The sequence below is a fragment of the Mytilus californianus genome, unplaced genomic scaffold (genome assembly GCF_021869535.1).
Source record: "Mytilus californianus isolate M0D057914Y unplaced genomic scaffold, xbMytCali1.0.p SCAF_9, whole genome shotgun sequence".
In the NCBI taxonomy this organism is placed as follows: domain Eukaryota; kingdom Metazoa; phylum Mollusca; class Bivalvia; order Mytilida; family Mytilidae; genus Mytilus; species Mytilus californianus.
Window position 1 is genome coordinate 45,809,181 of NW_026262745.1, and position 14,818 is coordinate 45,823,998.

Consider the following 14,818-nt stretch of genomic DNA (forward strand, 5'->3'; position numbering starts at 1 on the left):
ATAAGGGAGATAATATGCTACTTCCGGTGTATAAAATATCACTTCCGGTCTCAAATGATAGATTAATGTATGACCATTCAAAAAATATATGGTTTCTATGTACTTCTACGTGAAATAAGTGCAAAAAAGACTACTTCCGGTTCACTCAAGGTCACTTCCGGTTGACATTTTTCAAGGTCATAAGTCACCCAACATTTTGCAAAAGATCTTATGGCTTTATCATGTACCAATATGAAGTAATAATCAATTTACCTTAAAATAAAACATTTCAGGGGCAATAACTCCAATAAGATGTCGCTGGATTGTCTCAGACCAAATGTATCATATCTTTATCACAATATAACAAACATTTTGCACTTGTTCTTTAATATATAACATTAAAAATATCGGAGAAAATGCAAAAACAAGCAAAAGATAAAATTCAGAACATGACCTTGACCTTTGACCTTGACCTCATTTTCGAAGTTAAGATCCAAGGACCTTAGATAAAAAGACTATAGGTTTATACGGCTTACAGTTTATGAGTAACAAAAACATAACGACAAATTTATTTGATAAAGGTAGATAACTCCTATAAAATTTCATCGAATCGCTTCGATCCAAATTAGCCAAAAATTCCTGAGGATGTAACGAACAATTTAGAAAAAGAATTTTGTCGATATCTTTTTTTGTTACGAAGGAGATGCACACACTTGATTAACAGTGAATAGGAAGATAACTCTTACAAAGATAATTGTTCGGCTTAGCAGGGTGAAATTTAAAAGCGCATGAACTATACGATACAATATGAGAAATATCTAAGCGACATATTGCGAAACAAATATTTATCGCAAGAACAAAATTTGGCGGAAGAAAAAAAAAAAAATAATTATAATAATAATTAAAAACCAATTGTTCAGAGAACAATTGAAGGTCTTTCCTCCAGTAAGGATCTATTTTGATATGAAAAATATTAAAATTAGATTTTAAATGTCAATTCAAGCGTCAAATGATAGCTTAATGTACGCTGATTCCAAAAATATATGGTTTCTTTACAAAAAAAATATAAATAAGGGAGATAATTTTTTACTTCCGGATTGAAAAATGTCACTTCCGGTATTATTTGAAAGTTTACTTGACACTGATTCCAAAAATATATAGTTCTATATACTTTTACATTAATTTAGTACAATAAATAGCTACTTCCGGTTTACAAAAGGTCACTTCCGGTTGGCTTTTTCAAGGTCAAATGGCTTGCAACCTAATGCAAAAAGTCCCATGGCTTTATCATGTATATATATGAGGTAAAAGCAAAGGTCAAAATATAGAACGTCGAATCAACCTTTGACCTGACCCAAATTTCAAGGTCATGAAACAAGGGCTTCAAATAAAAAGACCCTAGGTCTCAAATATATATGATGAATGAGTTATATCACCATACGTGTAATTTTGAATATTATATGGGAGAAAACTCCCATTAAATGTCTCTGTACCCTTTCAACTCAAATTTACGTGTTACGACATGTCGCAACTAACAATTCTGTAAAAAAATTTGTCGATATCTTATAAGATTTCTGAAAATTAGTGATAACAAGCCAAAATCAAAATTTTTAACATGACCTTGACCTTTGACCTTGACCTCATTTTCATTTTTATGGACCAAGGACCTCAAATCAAAAGACCCTAGGCCTCTATCACTTATGGTTTTCCAGTTACAAATACATTTCACATATATCAAATACAAAAGGGGAAATAACTCTCATATGGAGTCTTCGTAAAGCTTCGGTCTAAATAAAACCTAACATCCTGAGGATATAACGAGCAATTTGGAAAAATAAATTTGTCGCTTTCTTTTACGGTTGCGGAGGAGATCTCATAACAAGAAAAACAGTGTTTGGGGAGATAACTCTTACAAAGAAAAGTGTTCGGTTAAGCAGGGTCAGTTTCAAAAGCGTATAGACTGTATGATATCATATACCAAAAAACTAAGCGACATCTTTTGAAACAAAAATACACCGCAAGAAAAAAATTAGGCGGAAGAAAAAAAAAATAATCAGAAGAAAACCAATAGGTCTTTCCACGGAAAGGTGGAAAGACCTAATAATAATCAGAACAAATACAATAGGTCTTTCCACCGAAAAGTGGAAAGACCTAACTACTACGGTGAATTTTGAACAAGTTTTAAATGAAACCATTTTCGTATAAAAGCACATTTTTGAAACAGACTATAGTATTTCAAATTATGAAAAAAGTGTAAATATTTGTGTTTAACATTGAAAACTATTCTTTAACTACAAAATGTCATGCCTATTCTATTTTTTATAGTTTGCCATTCGAGTTAACATTTTAATGTTTGGAGGGGATCATTTCTGTCCATTTTCACTGAATTTGGTAATTTCGAAAACAGCACTTGGGTCGAGATTGTCATTTTTTAAAATCGATTTTTGTATCCAAACTCTAGACGTGTATGTGCTTTTTACAAACAAATCAGCAGAAGTTCAGAAAATGACATAATCTCTCCACAGTAAGTCAAAAGTCGAGCCCATCCTTGTTTCTAATGTAAAACGCAATACAAATATGAAACAGACTATAGCTTAAAAACTTGTTGATCAATAATTCATTTGTCACCAAGAAATACGATTTCACATCAAATATCAAGTAAAATTACTGTTTTTGGCACTTTTTGAGCACTATAATAAAGAAATGTCGATGCTGTATAGATTATAATATTAGAATATATTAAAATATTAAATATGCATTATTTTAAATCTAGTTGTTGTTAGAATGCAGATTGTAATAAACAATTAATTTCCCCATAGGCGACACTGATAGCCTTTTTTGAGATACAGACTTTAGAAAGTTGATTTTTTTAACGAAACATTACTAGAATTACAGAAAAATTATTCGGACAGTATTTTTTGGTCCAAAAAATATAGGTTCCCGTAGCTTTTCTTAACGTTATTTGAACTTATCTCCCATGCTTATCAATTTTGCACTTAAAACACGTGTCTCATCGTATCGTTGAAGTGCACGAAGTCTCTAATAATAAAAAATAACGGGCGCACATATCGACCAATCAGGATTAGCCATACTCTTAATTCTGAATACCATGTTATCTTTTTAAAATGGCTGCGCCCATAAAATCCAATGGTTTATTGTAACCTGTAGATTGCCATTGTCAGTGAGTTTTCATAAGAGTTATTGTTCTTTGTATAGTTTCTTCAATATTATGTTCCGGATATTGTTTTGTAATTAGAATTTAGAGAATTAGGAATTATAATAAAAATGTTGATGAGAAACGTTTGTTTTTATATGTGGCTCAGTCTTCCAAGAAAATGTGAGCAAGCTTCCCTAGATGGTGGAGGTACCCAAATTACTTTAATACATCATCGTTGTAATAGTGTGTGAACACGAAGTAAGAATTTCCTACAATAACATTGAAAATAATATTCAAAAATTTGACACCTAGCATCAACACATGGCACCTCGTTTTCGGGCTTGGAAAAACAATTTATTTATGTCTTTGCGTTTTATTCTGAGCTTACTGTGGAGCGTTTTATTCTGAACTTACTGTAGAGCGTTTTATTTTGAACTTACTATGTTGGACTGCATCTCCCTTGAACTCTAATGAATCAAAGTGGCAGTGACGATGACAATTTTTACCTCAACCCCAACATTTCTGTCATTTAATAACATTTCAGAAAAATCCGTTTAAGTGACACTTTCCTCAGTAAAAATTGTTTGGGCTAAACATATTCACCAATTATAAGGTCCGATTCTGACTCAAGTCTTGCAGAAAAATATTTAATGGTACAAACTCCAGAAACACCTGAGGTAGACCCCATTCAGCCATACTTCACAAAAAACGTATTAACACATGCTGATATTGATGAAAAATTAGTTTCCGCTAGACAAAATAATAAATTCAATTCCGAAAGTTTGAAGAAAGTAACATTTAGCACAAGTACCCCCTCAATTATTAATTCAAGTTCAAAACACAGGAACATTGCAGTAATGGAAAAATTGGGTACATGCCAATAATTTGCGGGATATTCTAAAGACAATGGAACAAAATTTCTGCGAGAATTTGAGTCATTTTGTAAGCTTCATGAACACGACATTTTAAATGAAAAGAAAGTTTCTGCTTTTCATCTTCATTTGGAGGGACCTGCCCTCACTTGGTTTAACGGTCTTAGTCCGGATCTTTCATGGACTATTGTAAAAAGACTATTTACAGACAATTATGTTCAAATTGGTTGGCAGCATCCCTCTGTAGTTGTAGAGAGTGAAACATTTCATAATACGCAAGTGGGTCCCACACATGAAGTCGAAGATTTTTCTCGTCAAGATCAAGAAAAGGGACAAATATTAGCTAAACCTGTATATGAAATAATGTTTCGTTTTATCAATGGTTTACCTGAGAACTTAGTGTTTCATGTTAGGACTAGTCATCCTAAAACTCAATCAGAATCTTTATCATTTGCCAAAGCAAACGAGGCCTATAAATATAGAATTCACGAACAATGCGCCGTTGTCAGAAAAGGTCCCTCATTCCGAAATGCTCCACATTCCAATGAAATATCAGAAATGAAATCACAAATTTCCGAGTTGACCAGTATGATAAAGAGAATCCCGGCAGTAATTCTGTTGTTATTCCGAAAGGTAAAATCATTGCCAAATTTAGTCAATTGACCGAAGAGTACCAGGTCCGACATGTTAATTGCATGAACAATGTTCCTGTTGTACAACATATTATTTAGTGAAACAATGTCCAACTGAACAAAGTGACAGCATAAATTGCGAATTTCTAGACAATTTTGAAATTAATTCGAATCTAAAGGACGATCAAAAGCATTAAATCATTTATTATGTGACAATAAGGAAGTATTTGCTACCACGGATAGACCGAATCTTGGCTGCACTGGTATTGCTCAACACCATATCATACTTAAACCAGATATGCGACCTTTACATCAAAAACCGTATAGATTAATCCCTCACAAAAAGGAGGTATTAAGACACCATCTTGATGAGCTTCTACAAAAAGGTGTTCTTTGTGAACTCAACGCAACTGAAGAGGTGCCTATTACGAGCCCAGTTATTTTAGTGGCAAAACGTTCGAAACCTTCTTCTGGACAAATAAGTGAAAAAACTACTAGTTGAAGACAGTTTAGATTTGTGTCGACTTTCGTTATTTAAAACCCAAAACGGAGCCTCTTAAATAATTTATTCTGGATATACAAGAGCTAACGGAATCTTTTACGGAACGAATTCCAAATTATATAGCGTCAATAGACATGAGTAGTGGATTTTTTCAAATGAGGTTGTCACCAAATAGTTCAAAGTATACCGCTTTTAATACATGTTTCGGGACTAACAAGTTTTTTGCGAGTACCAATGGGTTTACACACAGCTCCAAACTCATTTCAGTTGTTAATGGACAAGATTTTACGAGGTTTGACATTTAAATCGTGCTTATGTTATCTTGACGACGTTCTAATTTGCTCCGAAACTTTCGAACAACATATGTCTGATCTTAAAGAAGTTTTTGGTCGCTTCCGTAATGCAGGGCTTAAACTTAATCCACAGAAATGTACTTTTGCAAATTCATCAGCAATATTTTTAGGACACTAAAAAAGGAAGGCATCCGACCACCTCCTAACCGTATCAGGGCTTAATGAATTTCCTCCTCCGCAGAATGTTAAACAGGTACGTCGTGCGTTAGGTATGTTTAATTGGTCCCGGAAATGTATTCCAAACTACAACTCAGCAGCCGAACCGCTTACTCGATTATTAAAGAAATCTGCTAAATTTGTGTGGTCACAGGAACAGATACATCATTTACAAGAATCAAACATTTATTGTTAACATCCGCAGTTTTGGCATTTTCTAGATTTGATTTACAATTTTTCCTAGTAGTAGACAGTTCAGCGACCGGTATAAGCTACATGCTTTATCAAAAACACACAAGTGATACAGGTGAACAAATTCGAGTTGTACGGTTTGGGTCCAAATCATTGAACTCATGACAGAAATCGTACGGACCAACCAAATTGGAATTACTAGGAGTTGTTACAAGTATAGTTGACTGTGCTAGTTATTTACGCGGAGAAAGATTCACCGTAGATTTTGACCACCAGGCGTTGCGATCATTAATTCAAAATTTACGATCGATGGTTAGCTGTGTTACAAAAATTTTAATTTGATATCAAATACAAGCCTGCGGCCGATATGCAAGTTACCGATGCACTTTCAAGAGTCGAAAATGTGCCACTACTGGACGTTAATGCAGAAGAATCACTTAATGAAAATGACCCCCATTTTCCATATGAAGTCGAAGAAGTTGGAAAAATTTAATTTGTTAATTTTGCAAAACTCAGTACTGACGAAATTGAAACGGGTTATACAGCAGATACCGAGGAGGAGTCGAGTAAATTGACATTCAAACAATTCAGTGACTTTAGCCAACAGTGGGGAACTTGTAATTCGATTTACCCAGATGATAACCGAACTACTAATGAAAACGATTCACTTTTTATCGATAGTTCTTGTGACATAGATGGTTCCGAAAACAATTATATTTTACAGAGGCACCCGACAGATTTATTCGATGTATGTGGAAATGATTGCATATCCGACTGTGCTTGTGATACTTTGTTTGTAAATAGATATGAAAATGTCTCTGATAACTTACGGATTGATGAGTTAACTCCGATTTTACAAAGGCCTCCTATTGATTTTAATGATTTGTGTGGTACTGATTGTGATCAAATTGGTAAGAGTTTATATTTACATGTACATAAATACGGATTTGATACTGAATTCACAAAAGTACAGGATATCAATGTTGTTGGCACAGCTGATAAGTCACGTGATCAGCCAATTGATTTTAAAAAAGAAAATATTAAACATTTACAAAGACTGGACGAAACATTACTTCCAATTATTCTTTACCTAGAAAATGGAAGATTACCAAAACGTCAGAAGGAAGCTCGTCGTTTGTTATTTAAAGCACCTGACTACATAATCGATGACTTGTTATTTCACTCGCGGGTTGCAAAGTCGAAACGCACCCAAAGAATGGGAGAATTTCAGTTAGTTACTCCTAAACAATTCATACCTAAAATTTTAGAAACTTACCACCAAACACCTTTAGTGGGCCATATGGGTATACAACAGACAGTGGACAATATTTCAGAGCAATTTTATTTTCAAAACTTGCCATCAACAGTGTCAAGTTATGTTCGTTCTTGTCACGACTGTTAGGAACGAAAGATGACAAAAGCTCATACGAAGTCCGAAATAATTTCTTTTCGAACACCTACAGAACCATTTCAAACTTGGCAGGTAGACGTGTTTGGACCATTGCTAATAACATAAAAATGGAACGCATATGTTTTCACAGCAGTTGATATGTTTTCCAAACTATTATTTTGTGTACTCAGTTCAGACTCAGTTACAGTGTCACATGCACTTTTTCAATTAGTATGTACTTTTGGCGTGTTTGATTGCGTTATAAGTGACAAAGGTAGTGAATTTATTTCATAACGCACTGATCAGCTTTGCAAAATTTTAGAAGTAAATCAAAACTTTACTCTAAGTTTTATACACCATTGTCTAGGATTGTGCGAACGTACACATATGACTGTTGCAGAACGTTTAACACCTTATACTAAAAATGGTTTACAGTGGGACAATATGTTACCTGCAATAACATTTTCTTTTAATATCTCGCCAAGTGACTCAACTTAATACTCTCCGTACGAAATGGTTTACGGATTTCGTCCAAAATTTCCTCTATCCGTTTCAAAACTTAGAATAGACCTTAATTCGCTCCATAGTGATTATCATAGTTATATGAACCAACAAATAGACAAACTGAAACTAATCCGAGAAGAAGCAGTTGTTAATGCACAAAAAGCAAGTGAAATTATGAAAGAACGCGAACACAAAAATACATATCCGCTTAAACTTAACATTGATGATTTTGTATATATGTTGAAAGAAGCAGTTGGAAAGGGAGAAAAGGTTCAACCAAAGTACTCGGGACCACATGTTGTTCATGAAATTTTATCGCCACATTTAGTTAAACTCCTAGAATTTTCCGTACAAACAACGGTACATTGCCGGCTCATCTGCATGTTCGACTAAAGAAATGTCCATTAGATTGACAAACATTCTGTCCGCAGTGAAAGAAGGTCTTCAGAAATACTGTGAAACTGTTTACTTGCGTAGTGGTATTAACCATATGTGGATTCTAAATAACTCTAAGGAACTTCTGGATAATTTTAAATCTCGATTTTTTTCTGTAATTAGTTGTATCAAAACTTTTGATTTTTCAACCCTGTATACCACCATTCACCATGTGAAATTGAAAAAATCGGCTAAAAGAAATAATCCACAATGCTTTTCAACATAATAATGGTAGCATACGCTATAAATTTATTACTTTGTGATACCATACGGCATACTTTGTTAATAGTGAACAAAAAGGTAAAACATGCTACACAGAGGAACAAGTGATCAGTATCAATATTTTGATGAGTTTCTTATTGAATGGATATTCGTTAAAATTGAAGGTACACTTTTTCAACAAATTGTCAGCATTCCTATGGGAACGAACTGTTCGCCTCTCGATCCTTGCCGACCTCTTCTTATTTTCATATATCTATATAACCTATGTTGTAACTGACAATGGTATGTCGTTTTCAACATATACATACTGGTTAATTGATTTATTTTGATTTGATCGTTTTTGCAAATCAATTGACAAATTTAAGTGAATGGACACGGGTTTAAAAGGTCAATAACTGCTCCTTTAAATTAGTAAAATTCTTTCATAACAAATGTTAAAATAAATAAATTCTAAAACAAACCCAATTCGTTTTTCTCTTCTTAAACAGTGTAATAGCAACTACGTAGAAGTGCACTGTTCAATAAATGCCACGTCGTTTCTACTTCGATTCGAATGGGTTTTTTTTTCTGAGGAGAAAACAACATTATAACTCAGTGAAAATGGGAAAGGAATTTTTATGCGCTTGCATGTGGAACGGATTGGTTCCAATGTTCCCTTTTTATGTTCTGGACTTTGACTGGAATAATGAATATTATAGCCGCAGAAGTAACTAAAAGTTATACATGTAGTCAAGGAGATTCTGCAATACAAGAGACGGATTGATAGCTTTACCCATTGTAGGCGGTTTCGCCGGTTAATGATTAGGGTTTGTACCGACTTGAGCAACACGACGGATGCCACATGTGTAGCAGGATCTAGCTACCCTTCCGGAGCTCCTGAGATCATCCCCATTTTTGGTGGGGGTCGTTTTGATCAGGCTTAAGTTTTTTATGTTGTGTTTTTTTTTGTATTGTTGTTTGTCTGTTTGTCTTGTTGGTCTTTTTAAGCCATGGCGTTGTCAGTTTGTTTTAGACTGATGAGTTTGAATGTCCTTTTGGTATCTTTTGCTATTTTTCTAGTCAAAATGGCACAAACGGGAATAGGACGCAAATGATAGATTTGGTTTCTACTTAGTATTTCAGTATCTTAACCGCGAAAAGATGATGTTAGTGAGTTAAGTCATGGTAGAGCTTAAAGGTAACGCAATTCTTGATGGTGACTGTAACGTTGTGTCTATTTCTATCGCCGGTTCTTCCTCATAACACTGTCATATACCCGAAATCGTATTTACTCGAGTAAATTAATTACACACTCAGATGCCACATGTAGAGCATAATCTGCTAACCATTGGGTGACAGATGAGATAAATCAAGATTTTTAGTTAGGTTCGTGTTGACCTGCTTTAGTTTCTATATATGTAGTGTTTAGTAGAGTTGTATTTGCATTATATTCTTCTTCGACTTTGACCATGGCGCTGTGAAAAGTAAAATAATGAAAGTACCGAAATCCAAGGAAAATTCAAATCGGTAAGTCCCTTATCAAATGGAAAAATCAAAAGCTCAAACACATCAAGCGAATGGAAAATCAACTGTCATATTCCTGATTTGGTACAGGCATTTCCTAATGTAGTAAAAGGTCCGATTGTCTTCCGTCTATTAAGTTTCAATATCCCTTTGGTATCTGCCGCCTCTTTTATAGGCAGTTTTGTGTCAGAAGTACCTCCTAGTTCATTAAGTAGGTACTGTGTAAGGATGCATGAGTCTAAGATATCAATTGAGATACGTATAAGCCAAACGATGGAGCAATGGGTATGCTACTATTGAGAACTGGGACATTGATATTGGAAATTTAAAATCATCATGTGACGTTTGTCATAGATTTATGTTTGAAGTCTACAATACGTGTCAAAATCAAAGAAAAGGACAAGATATGACGCAGCCATTCTAGATTCGGTAGTATCCTTTATCACAAGCCCACTGGGATGTATGAAATGTAAGTCCTGACTAAAATGTTGGTTATAGAGTGAAGGGCAATCTTCATATATCTGAACTTCGAATTAGAGACTTGGGAAAATTGTTTTCTTGAAGTCTTTGAGAAAGTTCTGTATTTCCAATTACCATAAGGACGGTAAAAACCGTTAAGTTATGTTGACTCATTCATCATTCGTATAACATTTTATAATAATCAATTTTCATACTTCCCTTAGAATGAACCGAAGTCAAAATCATAAATTTAGAGTTAATTTCATTTTTACGCCTATCAACTGTGTCAAAATACCGCAATTAACTGTTAGGTAAATAAGACAATGACCCCTTCTGCTTTTGAGAATATAACACTATCAAAGTATTACACTTAATGTATGTTTCTTTTAAATGCTATTGCCAAGATTCAACGGACTTTCCAGTTTTGTCGTCTTTTGAGATTTTGTCGGATCCCAATTTCATAACTATACAACTCAAAAACTGATTTTGCCTCTTATAAAAATAGAACTATATCAACACAACCTCAGAAAGAATTACGAACACAAAAAAAACCCCAAAAAAATCAATAAAACATTAACAGATATATTTAAAAAAATCAAGTTCTAACTCTATGAGGAAAATAAAGCATTCAGCTCAATGAGGGGCCAGTCCCAACTTTCCGTACATCAAACGATTCGACAACAACTGTCATATTCCTGACTTGGAACAGGCATTTTGCGATGTAGAAAATGGTGGATTAAACCTGGTTTTAAAGCTAGCTAAACCTCTCACTTGTATGACAGTCGCATAAAATTCCATTGTATTAAAAATCGTTTCAAAGAATCTGATTTCATAAAAACTTGTGTAAATTAAAAGAGAAATAACAGTTTTATTAATTTATACATTAAAGCTTTCTTGTATGATGTTGGAATCCGTTGAAACGCAAAGTGTCCTCGTTTACGTTTACTGCTGTTGCTTTTATTTACAGTACTTTGCGCCTTCAAAATTTGTCACCAAAAGACTTTTATGACTAGCTTTTTCGATTAATGAATAAATTATTATGTGTGATGTTTGAATAAAATAAGAAAAAGAACTATAATTGATTGCAGTCTTTGAAAAACAAGCCAAACTGCATGCCACTTATGATCTGCATTATTAGTCAAATTTGAAAGCTAAACGATAACATTAAAAAAATACACCATACGACTTTTTGACGACCAATCTTAAATTAAAGCAAACATATTTTTTCTATTAGGGTGCACATTTTTAACCGTGTAATATGAAGCGAAATTAAAACTCTTTTAATAATCGACTTTTGTCATATTTTGTCACCGCACTATATGACTAAAATAAGTATACATTCTTACTCGTCCTGAACAAACATGCAATATTTATTTGTCACTGCACGTTTAGAAAACAACTTCAGTTTATTCAAAACCCTTACAGGTCTTTTAACAAAATTGTAAAGATTTAGGTTTTACATAAATTAATTCATGAATTTCGATTTATAAGTATTCATTATATATCTATGTAAATACTGAACTGACAACAATGATGCATGAATTTAAATCGACATAGATAACTGATATAACGAGAATATAACGAGGATCAAGAAGGGGTACATTCACCGAAAGTGAAATTAAAAGAAACAAATACATTAAATATCAAGTCCTAAATCTAATAGGAAAATTAAGCATTCAGCCTTATCAGGGAACAGACCCAATTTTCCGGAAATTATTTAAGATCATAATGATTTTGAAATCTTTACTAAAAACGTTAAATAACAAAAAAAAAAAACGAACTAGGAGGAAAGTCCCTAAGCAAATTGCAAAATCAAAAGCTCAAACACTTCAAACGAATGGATAACAACTGTCATATTTTTGACTTGGTATAGGCATTTTCTTAAGTAGAAAATTGTGGAGTAAATCTGGTTTTAAAGCTAGCTAAACCTCTCAGTTGTATGACAGTCGCATAAAATTCCATTGTATTGAAAATCGTATAAAGGATTTTATTTCATAAAAACTTGTGTATATAAAATGAGAAATAGCTATTGTAGTAATCTATAGTAGTTACGATACAATTTATACATTAGAGCTTCCTTGTATGATGTTGGAATCCATTGAAACACAAAATGTTCTAGTTTACGTTTACTGCTGTTGTCTTTATTTACAGTACTTTGAATTGTAAATTTTAAGTATTCATTATATATCTATGTAAATACTGAACTGACAACAATTATGCAAGAATTTAGATCGACATAGATAACTGATATACACTCTGATATAACCAGGATCAAAAAGGGGTACATTAACCGACAGTGACATTAAAAGAAACAAAATATTAAAAGGTTCAAGGTTACTTCCCCGAGAACGCTGTTAGATTAGAGTTCATTTAAAGTTAGAAAAAAGGAAATGAGAATAAAGATGACAAAACTTCAAAATCAATCCCATGAAGAGCAACGCAATTTATTTCAATATTTCTTTGATAATAGACAGACACAAATAATTTTGACAATGATCATATATAAATATGCATATAATCAACTTAATTTTAAGATTTTAAGCCCAAACGAAACCAAAGTCGTAAGCATATGTGTAAAAAAAACAGCATTAAAACAAAATATATAAATTATTAACAGGCAAATATTCTCAGTGGGTTACATATAAACACTAAAAGGACGGAAATCACAATGTGATCCGTGTAAACTCATCGAACCTTTAAACATACTTATTAGTAGAAGTTATCTTATTAATGTTGTAATAAGATCTTAGAATATGGTTTATATTGGCACTAACATCGATTTTGTCATCAACAAATTAAAAGATAACTAAATTTGTATTCTATTTGACTGGTTTTGGGGATGTATAAATACATATCCACGTTAATATTCTATTCAGAGATTGCTTTATCTATATATAACATGATACATAATTATTATAAAGGTTACATTCTTACGATGATGCATACAAATGCACTGGGTTTAAACGTTTCAACAGACGCCAACCTTCCCCATAACCTGATACAGCAGTGTAAAATTACAACATGAAAATACATACTATAAAATATCAATTGAATTGGCTTAACTCGTTTAAAAAGACATTTAAACAAAAAGAGGGAAACATACACTGAACGAATCAGTTTGATCTTTGACACAATATAAATGGAATATTAAAACGTAGATGCCTATATAACATAGCCATTACAGTAATAAAACAACGTACACAGGTAAGATTAAATATAATAATATTGTTGCTATGAGTACGGAATTAAACTTTATTTTTACATTTTGGGGCCCTTTATAGCTTGCTGTTCGGTGTGAGCCAGGGCTCTGTGTTGAAGGCCGTACTTTGACCTATAATTGTTAGCTTTTTATACATTGTGACTTGGATGGAGAGTTGTCTCATGCATGGGCACTCATACCACATCTTCTTATTTCAATTGTATTATATTGATTGTTTTTTAAGTTCAAACATTTATTAGTATAAGATTCAATAATTTTCTATACCTTAAATTTAGGCTTTCTTGAACAAAAATCCAGTTGAACTTGGCACTTGAGTTTTTACGCGTGTGTTTATTTTTTCTGTTCTTCTAAATGTGTCGAACCCCGGCTGCATCCCACTACAAACCAGCAAAAGTCTGAAATAGCCTATATCTGTACTCGACTGTACTGATTATTACTCGACCAGTCTGAATTGGTCTGAAATTTACTTGATATTACTCGAGTGTAGTCTGAACCATACTTAACAGTCTGAACTTGTACTCGACCAGTACTTAACCATTTTATACGCGTCTGAACCATGCTCGACGTAGTCTGAACCATACACGACCTAGTCTGAACCATACTCGACCTACTCTGAACCATACTCGACAAAGTCTTAACAAACCTAGATCTCTTTTATGTATCTATCTATTGTATTTCATCAATTTAGGAACTGTTTTTAACAACAGCTATTTCCCTTGGCTAGAAATTTGAACAACAATTTGAATTAAAAATGTATTCAATATAGCATTGAAACCAAAATTCCACAATAAACATAATATAACTTTAACACCATATTCATCAACAATTATATACACATATATATCATCTTTAAAATAAAACAAGGTGATCAAATATTCTCAAAACTGAATTGTGACTAATATTTTCAATGTTATTCAAATTTTTTCAATGTTTCAGGTATATTTTATGGTTCCTGGACAATTTTCACCATTAACTTAAGCCTGGTATATATAGAATTATGGTGTCAGTTGAGTTCAGTTAATATTGCAGTGAACGTTTTTTTATTATTATCAATATATATATATATATATAAGATAGTATATAAAGCAATTTAATAAATTTTAAAAATGACACCTTTGTTTTGTAAAACCAAGAATTTAACATAATCATGATCATTGAACTTTCATAGCAATCCTTGATAACCTTTCAAAAAAGGAAATATGTTCCAAAAATGCAGTAAAAGTTCATTTCAATTAAATATAG